The sequence below is a fragment of the Notolepis coatsorum genome (genome assembly GCF_963971535.1).
Source record: "Notolepis coatsorum genome assembly, chromosome: 1".
NCBI lineage: Eukaryota > Metazoa > Chordata > Actinopteri > Aulopiformes > Paralepididae > Notolepis > Notolepis coatsorum.
The window spans coordinates 300421412-300429581 of NC_140165.1; the positions used below are offsets into that span (position 1 = coordinate 300421412).

Genomic DNA, 8170 nt, shown 5'->3' on the forward strand with positions numbered 1-8170 from the left:
GGAAGTATCAGGGGCAGCGTGAGCCTCCCACACGTTACTCCTCGCCACTGAGAGATCGCGCTGTTCAGGTGAAAAGATGCGACAGCTGCCTCCTCGTGTACCGGAGGGGACACGTGATGCAAGGCTTGGTCCTCAGTGCAGCCGACCAGTGGGAGGCATAGTCTAGCAACGTTCGAGACAGGGGAGGGGAGAATTGAAGGGAGAATTGGCGAGGCGAAATTGGGATGGGAGAAAAATAGAAAATAAGGAGAAAAAGTGGACCAAAAAAAAAAGATCAATCATAAATACATAGTCAGAAAATTATTATTATTGTTAATAATGATACTACAGTTCATAAGCAAGAGCAATTAGCAGAAACGACTACATTTTGATGCTGTATGGGTATTGATTAAACATCTAAAATGTCCAAAAGAAACAAGAGTGCTTAGTTTTGGGCGGCCGGGTAGCACAGCGGACTAAGCGTCTGTCTACGACCGCAGAGACACTGGTATCGAATCCGGCTGTCAGCGGTGCCTCCGGTTTGGCCGGTCGTCATACTGACACAATTGGCAGTGTCAGAGGGAGGGAAGCTGGTGGTTGGTAATCTGGTCGTTGTAAACAGCGACTCCTACAGGCCGGTCAGGGCGCCTGCACAGCGAGGGAGGGAAATGGTGAAGGTAGTGTATGTATGTCTGTATGTATGTCCTGCCTTTTTAATAATGTTCTTTTGTGTTTTATTTTTATTTATTTTATTTTATCCATCCATCCCCTTTCCCTTAGGGGGCTTTTTACCCCCAAATAGGCCGTTATTGAAAATAAGAACTTGTTCTTAATTAACCTGCCTATTCAAATAAAGGTTTGATGAGTGTGACCTCCCACGCGTTACACTTCACCAATGAGAGTCCTCGCTGCCAGGTGAAAAGAGGCTGCTGGCTGTCTCCTATGTATCGGAGGAAGCATGTGATAGACTTCAGGGCTCCCTAGACCGACCAGTAGGGGGCACATGCGCACAACGACCATGAAGGGGAGGGGGGAATTGGCATAACGACTAAATTGGGATGGGAGGAAAATACAGAATAAATAGGAGAAAAAGTGGATAAAAAAAAAGAGTGCTTAGTTCTAGGTCACGTTGTAATAGATTCCATGATTCTGCTGCACTAATAGAGAAAGCAGTCTTGCCAAGATTAGTTGTAGCTCGGCGGGAACCTGAAGAACTGGAGCGTGTTACGTGTGGACCAGTGTTCCAGAGTAGCATAGATGAGAGATAAGGTTGCAATTTACCAGATGACCCAACTTTTGGAAAATGTGAAGATACAGTATGTTCAGACTTAATGACTTGGTTGCAGAACTTTATGGAAGCTATTTCATTTAAAGGGAGAGAGGGATATGCAAGTCCAAAATGGGTACTATAGCAATGCCAGAGACAGTAAGTGTGTTCAACTTCAGAGTGGAAGTGGAAGTTGCAGTTAAAGACGACTGAAGGCAATTGTACCTATTATAACTCAAATTGCACTAATCAGCAACAATCCAATGCTGTAATGAACATGCTCCATCATGTTGTCTCCATGGCTCTTCTCTGCTTGGGGAATCGCTGACTAATCTTCCCTGTATAGGCACAAAGCCAATAGGGCAGACAGAAAGGTAAATAGCAGAACAATGCATGCTGACTTGCGAGGCAAATCAACCAACAGACTGACTGAAGGAGAACACGAGAAAAAGCAACGTTTTTTTCTTTCATCTTAGCGACCGTACAATATGAGCTGTTCTGTTGATTTGGCGAGAACAGCGTGAAGATACTAAAGATCAGTGCTGCCTTCCAGTTGTGCTGTTCCTCATTCAGCAGTTTCTAGCTTTCAGCATCAGAGACGTCAGCTGATGATGACTTCCTGCCAATGAGTGTCCTCTAAAAGGACATTTTATTGCACTGTAAGTTGCCATCAGCTTTCAAGATAATAATCTTGAAACGTTTATATATAAATACATGTCATTCTAAAACTTGTTTTTTTCCCCCAATTGATGGTCCAACCGTCTCCCATGCTGAGAAGCAAGGCATTTTGCAAACCCTTACGGTCTGTTGGTGTTATGGTGGTCAACTTAAAAGGAAAGGAGGAAGCTTTTATGGAGAAGCGGACCACCCACAAGCTAGCAAACACTGAGCAAGACTGAGGCAGAAAGCTTGGTAAAGAATAATAAAGAGGGGACAGAGAAGGAAGAGATAGACACAAATCAGAAGAAGCAACCATAGGCCAACTAGATAGGCCACGAGATTAAATTGGACATTACCGAAGGGTATTTTTAATTGACAAAACAATAGATTAGATTAGATTAAAATGTATTGTCATTATACAGCACAAGTACAGTACAACGAAAGGTAGTTTGGCATCCAACCAGAGTGCAAATGTGAAAAGTAAAGTGCAACAGCAATATACAATGTACAGGTGATTAAACTGTGTACAAAATATACAAATTAGTACTACTGAGTGATTGATTGAACATTTTATTAACAGATTGCAGAATCGGTACAATACAGTCCAGCTAATACACACAATTGTTAAGGGGATGCAGACCAGAGAAAGACTTTCATCTTGTTTAGGGTCATCATAACATATATGACATACGGATAGACAGTATCGTTACATCTAGACATTATGACATACCAGATCTACAAATATACAGTACTGATTATGAGTACAAAAAGTTTACAAAGAGAGTATACATTTGAGGGGGAAGAAACTGTACATTGGAGGATGTTGGGTAGGTGGGGTGGGGGTAGGTGGGGGGGGGGGGGGAACTGTACATTGGAGGTGGGTGGGTGGGGTGGGGGTGAGACTGAGTGTAGTGCTAATCAGATGTTTGTACAGTTGTAGTATAATATGTACAGTGATACAGATATAAAGACAGTATGGTAGTAGTCATAGGCCCTACTGCAGCAGCGTAACTAGTAGGATATATGTACAGATATAGATCAGTATCTACAGATATGTAAAGGGCTGGACTATGTGCAGGTAAGTAGACAGGTGTGAATAGATATATATGCGGCGAGAATAAATAAATATATATATATATAATAATAATAATAATAATAATAATAATAATAATAATAATAATAATAATAATAATAATAATAATAATAATAATAATAGATCAAATTTCTATAGTGCCTTTCATAGAACCCAAGGTCGCTTCACAATCAGGACAGAAAATAGGGCTAGGGAAGTAGAAGGAAAAGGGGGATGAGGGCAGGTAAGAGATAATAGACCTAATCTAAAGAACTAACTGATGGGGAAAGCCTTGGTGAAGAGGTGTGTTTTAAGAGCAGTTTTGAAGGTGTCCAGGGTTGGGGCGTTGCGGATTTCGGGGGGGGGGAGAGAGTTCCAGAGGGTAGGGGACGCCACGCTGAAGGCTCTGTCCCCGAAAGTCCGTAACCTGGTGCGAGGGATGGAGAGGAGACCTAGATCAGAGGATCATAAGTTCCGGGATGGAGTGTGCTGGTGGAGGAGATCAGACAGGTATCGGGGGGCGAGGGCATGGAGGGACTTGTAGGTAAGGAGCAGGAGTTTGAAAGTGATGCGGAACTTGACTGGGAGCCAGTTGAGGTGGATGAGGGTGGGGGTGATGTGCTGCCAGGGCTTGGTGTGAGTGAGAACCCTGGCAGCTGAGTTCTGAACATACTGGAGCCTGTCCAGGGCTTTGCTGGGTACCCCGAACAGGACTCCGTTACAGTAGTCCAACCAGGAGGTGATAAATGAGTGGATCAGGGTCTCAGCCACAGAATCTGAGAGTGAGGGTCAGAGACAGGAGATGTTTTTGAGGTGGTAGAAGGCAGACTTGGTGACGGATTTGATGTGGGAGTGAAATGAAAATGTGGAGTCAAGGGTGACGCCCAGGTTACGGACTTCGAGAGACGGGGAGATGGAACAGCCGTCAACGTGGAGGAGATCTCCAACCTTCCGGAGCAGTGCCTTGGGGGCCACAACCATGAGCTCTGTCTTTTTGCTGTTCAGTTTGAGTAATTTGGTTGACATCCAGGTTTTTATGGCGTGGAGGCAGTTGACTGAGGACTGTGGGGGGAGCTGGGAGGATGGTGAGGTGCTGAGATAAAGCTGAGTATCATCAGCATAGCAGTGAAAGTTGAGTCCGTAGTGACGTATAATCTGACCGAGGGGGATCATGTACATTTTACTGTATATTTTTTACTGTATATTTTATTTCATTTTTATTCTATTTTACTCTACTCTTATCCTAGGCAACTTGATTTGATTTGTGTTACTATTCTAATTCGTGACCTGTCCTGTTTAAATGTTTAAATGTTGAGCGATTTGCAGTGTCAAATTTCCCACTGGATAATAAAAGTATTTCTATTCTATTCTATTCTATTCTAAATGGTGAATAGTAGGGGACCCAGCACGGAGCCTTGGGGGACACCGTGGTTGACTGAGGCCGGGGGTGGAGGATGAGCCGCTGACGCTAACAAACTGAGATCTATTTGTGAGATATGAATGAAACCAAGACAGCTGTACCGGTGATGCCAAGGTTGTCGGAGAGGCATTTGAGGACTGAGTGGGATATTGTATCGAACGCCGCGGAGAGGTCGAGAAGGATGAGGACGATGTTGTGTTACATCTGTGATTTAGGCTATACTAAACATGAAGCCTCAGCATAGATTGTGTATTAGTTATGCATAATTGTGACACCAACTGCTCCTACACATGTACGTGATTCCCTCATAACCTAGGGTTAGATGGCAAAGTGTTAACACACAAATTGTGAGGGCTGGTCCAGTACTGCACGCTTCTCAGTGCCAATTACCATCACGCACCTGAGAGGAGTTTCCAATCAGCCTGGCGGGAGCACTCTTATACTGGGTTTGCTAATCATTTCTGTGTCGGGTCGTTTTGTCACCACATACTCTACTGCTGTTCCCTCTCGTGTTCCTCCAGTGCGCCCTTGGAGGTTGTTGCTGTGTTCTCTCGCTGCCTCCGTGGACCCGTGCCTCGTTTTCCCACTTCGACCTTGCTTCTGGTGAGTCTTTTGGAAGACTATTTTTCTATGAATTGATATCCTTGTTTTTGCCCTGGACTCACTGCCTTTGTCTGTTTTTTGTGTGTTTCCTCAAACACTGAAGATTTGTTGATTGTGTTGTTACTGGACTCTGCCTGTGTGTTTCCTCAAACACTGAAGAATTGTTGATTGTTTTGTTACTGGACTCTGCCTGTGTGTTTCCTCAAACACTGAAGAATTGTTGATTGTTTGTTACTGGACTCTGCCTGTTATTTTCTACGTTTTGGAACTAATGACATTCTCCGTTTCTATTTTTCCCGTGAGTGGGATAGCATAAAGCTGCAGAGCCGCAGAGTCAACTCTGCTTAGGGCAGTGCTGCAGAGCCGCAGAGCCCAACTTGGCTAAAGGACATTCCCCTCAAGAGGATTAACATTGTGGTTGCACATTTCTGTTTTGTGAAAATAAATACGCCCTTCGGTTTTGGCTAACTCTGAACTGCCAGTCTGTGTCGTGTTGTTGGGGTTGTTTACAACCAGAACACAAATCTTACCTATCAGGAACTACAAACAGAACATACACACACAAAGTCAAACCAAGAAATGGAACACAGATGTTTTTCCAAATGCTATATCCAGTTACTCCTAAACACTTACCTTTCCTCAGCAGCACATAACTCAGTAGTGCAATACTGACAGCATCCTCTCATGTTCCCATTAGACTTCATATCAATAGGGTTTACCTTTGTCAACAACACAGGGCAGTTCTACAAACACTGCTTGAGGAAGACCGGTAAGGTCGAAACGTTGCATCTACTGCCTTTTTTGATTATTAAAATCACCTTGGAACTACAAGTGAGTTGCGAGCCCCGCTTTGTTCTTATGTATTACTGTTTTTACAGTTTGGCTCAGCACCAACAAACGGAGGATGTGCGTTATTTATTTTTTCTGAAAGTTCTACAAACAGGCCAGAGGATGTACATACTGTATGAGTAAATTAACTATACTTCATAAAATTTATTTTTCTTTCTTTTTTGCTCACACAATATCTTAACAATATAAAACTCAAAAGTAGCCACTGCAGCCGTTATCACAAACTCTGCTCTTCTGTGTTCACATAACATTCCCAAAACGTACTTGTAATCTAAGTTGCCTAAACCAGTATGTCAATTGTATTATTTGTTTATATATTTATTTGTATTGACAACCCAGGAAGGAGGTAGGGAAGAATGGATAGAGGTGGATGGAGACGGATGGACGAGGGCCCTGGAGGCAGGGGCGTAGCTGGGGGGGGGGAGCTTAGGATGATTCCAAGGGCCCAGCACTGGGGGGGGGGGCAATTTTTTTTTTTTTACTAGACATCACTCAGGTGTATTATTGATGCTCTCATTGATACTGTGTGTGTGTGAGATATATATAGAGAGAGGGGGGGGGGCTTTGGTAGACTATTGCATTGGTCCATTCATTGAAGATGAACGCAATGCGACATCCTTTACTAGGCTCACCCACCAACAGTGCAGGTGCTGAACTGCTGATCCAAATGTATAGGTAAAAACCATATTATGCGTTTTCATCAATAAATAAATGGCAAAAAAAATTATCTTGCGCGCTTATGTGCACTCTCATTCACTGGGGGCCTACATATACATTCTTTCATGGGGCCCAGATTCTACAGCTACGCCCCTGCCTGGAGGAACAGCCGTCAATTGAATACACAACATCTGAATCATATACCTGCCACAGACATCACAGAAGGGTTAGTTTGGATTAATTTCTCAAATGGAAATGGTCTCTACTGTAACACCATTTGCATTTCCCAGAGAATGTTGGCCAACTTTACCTTCATAGGAAACTGCCCGCTTGAAATGGACCTCCAAGTGGCTCTTCAACTTTATTGATTTGAATAAGCATGCATCACAGAAAGGGCAGTGAAAGTGCTGGCAGCACGTGGTGCATCTCTACTTGTTTTTATTTACTTATACTTATTATTTGACATACCACAGACAGTTTATTGTATATAATGCCTGCTTTTTTATTCTGTTAATTGTTGCTTTTTATTAATTTATGTTGTGGAGCAAACAGAGAGTAAGAATCCCATTGTACTTGGCAAATAAAACTATCAGAATCTGAAAACAGGCATCATTATCTATCAAAGCCCTTTGAATGGCCATAGGGCCATGTTAATGTCTCTCATATCTGAATCTGCATTCTCAGACACCAACCAATCCAGTCAAACTGGAACAACCGTGTATTGAAAACTGCGTGTCCTTCATGCTATGTGTGTGTCTGGCAACTCATCAATAAACAGATATCCACTTGTGCCACTTATTTGACCACCGTTTTTAGGAGTACTGTACGATAGAATGGTGCGAGCCCATTTAAAATTTTGTAAGTGAGGAGTAGCACAGCACTTTAAAGTCAGATGATCAGATCTGGCCTGAATAGGAAGCCAATGTAGGGAGGACAAGACTGGTGTAATATGATAACATTTTCTAATTTGAGTTAGTATCTGCGCAGCCGCATTTTGCACAAGTTGAAGATTTTTGATGCTTGAATTAGGTAGGCCTGAAAAAAGCGCATTACAGTAGTCTAGACGTGATGAGGCAAATGGATGAATTAGGGTTTCAGCATCAGCGTTAAAATGGGGTGAATTTTTGCGATAGGCAATTTTGGTGACATTTTTTATATGTGCATGAGAGGGAGGAATAAAAAATTACTCCAAGGTTTTTTATGGTGGAGCTCTGAGATACATGACAAGTATCAAACAGGCCTCTGTGGTTTGGGGGGCCAACGACTAACATCTCATTCTCAGTTTGGAGTAGTGTGCAGGAAGATGGTGTTGTGTACTCTTTCATATTTTACACTTACATTTTCATTTAGTCATTTAGCTGATGCTTTTATCCAAGTACAAGTTCTGTACGACAAGGGTACAACTCTTTCAGTTCAAGTTCAAGTTCTTTATTTGTCAAATACACAACAATACAGGGGCACTGCAGGTAATGAAATGTTTTTGTTTCGAGCTCAGACTCAACAGTGTACGATTAAGAAACAACAATGAATACAAGAATGGTAACAATAGTTCATATATTTAAAGGGCCACTTGACAGCCCCAAGAACCTCTTGTGAGAAGACCTCTAGTGAACCACAGACACTATTTCCTCAAGTTTCAGCTGTAGCTGGACTCTGGGAAAGT

General features: G+C 42.7%; 1 protein-coding gene across 1 annotated transcript in view; it reads left to right on the plus strand.

Annotated features, from left to right (window-relative positions):
• The window catches only part of p4ha3 (prolyl 4-hydroxylase, alpha polypeptide III), a 42272-nt gene extending 37227 nt beyond the window's left edge, over positions 1-5045 (plus strand). The window contains exon 14 of the transcript XR_014620683.1: positions 4920-5045. The gene's annotated coding sequence lies outside the window, so the exon portion shown is untranslated. The remainder of the gene's footprint in view (positions 1-4919) is intronic.
• Positions 5046-8170: the final 3125 nt, after the last annotated feature.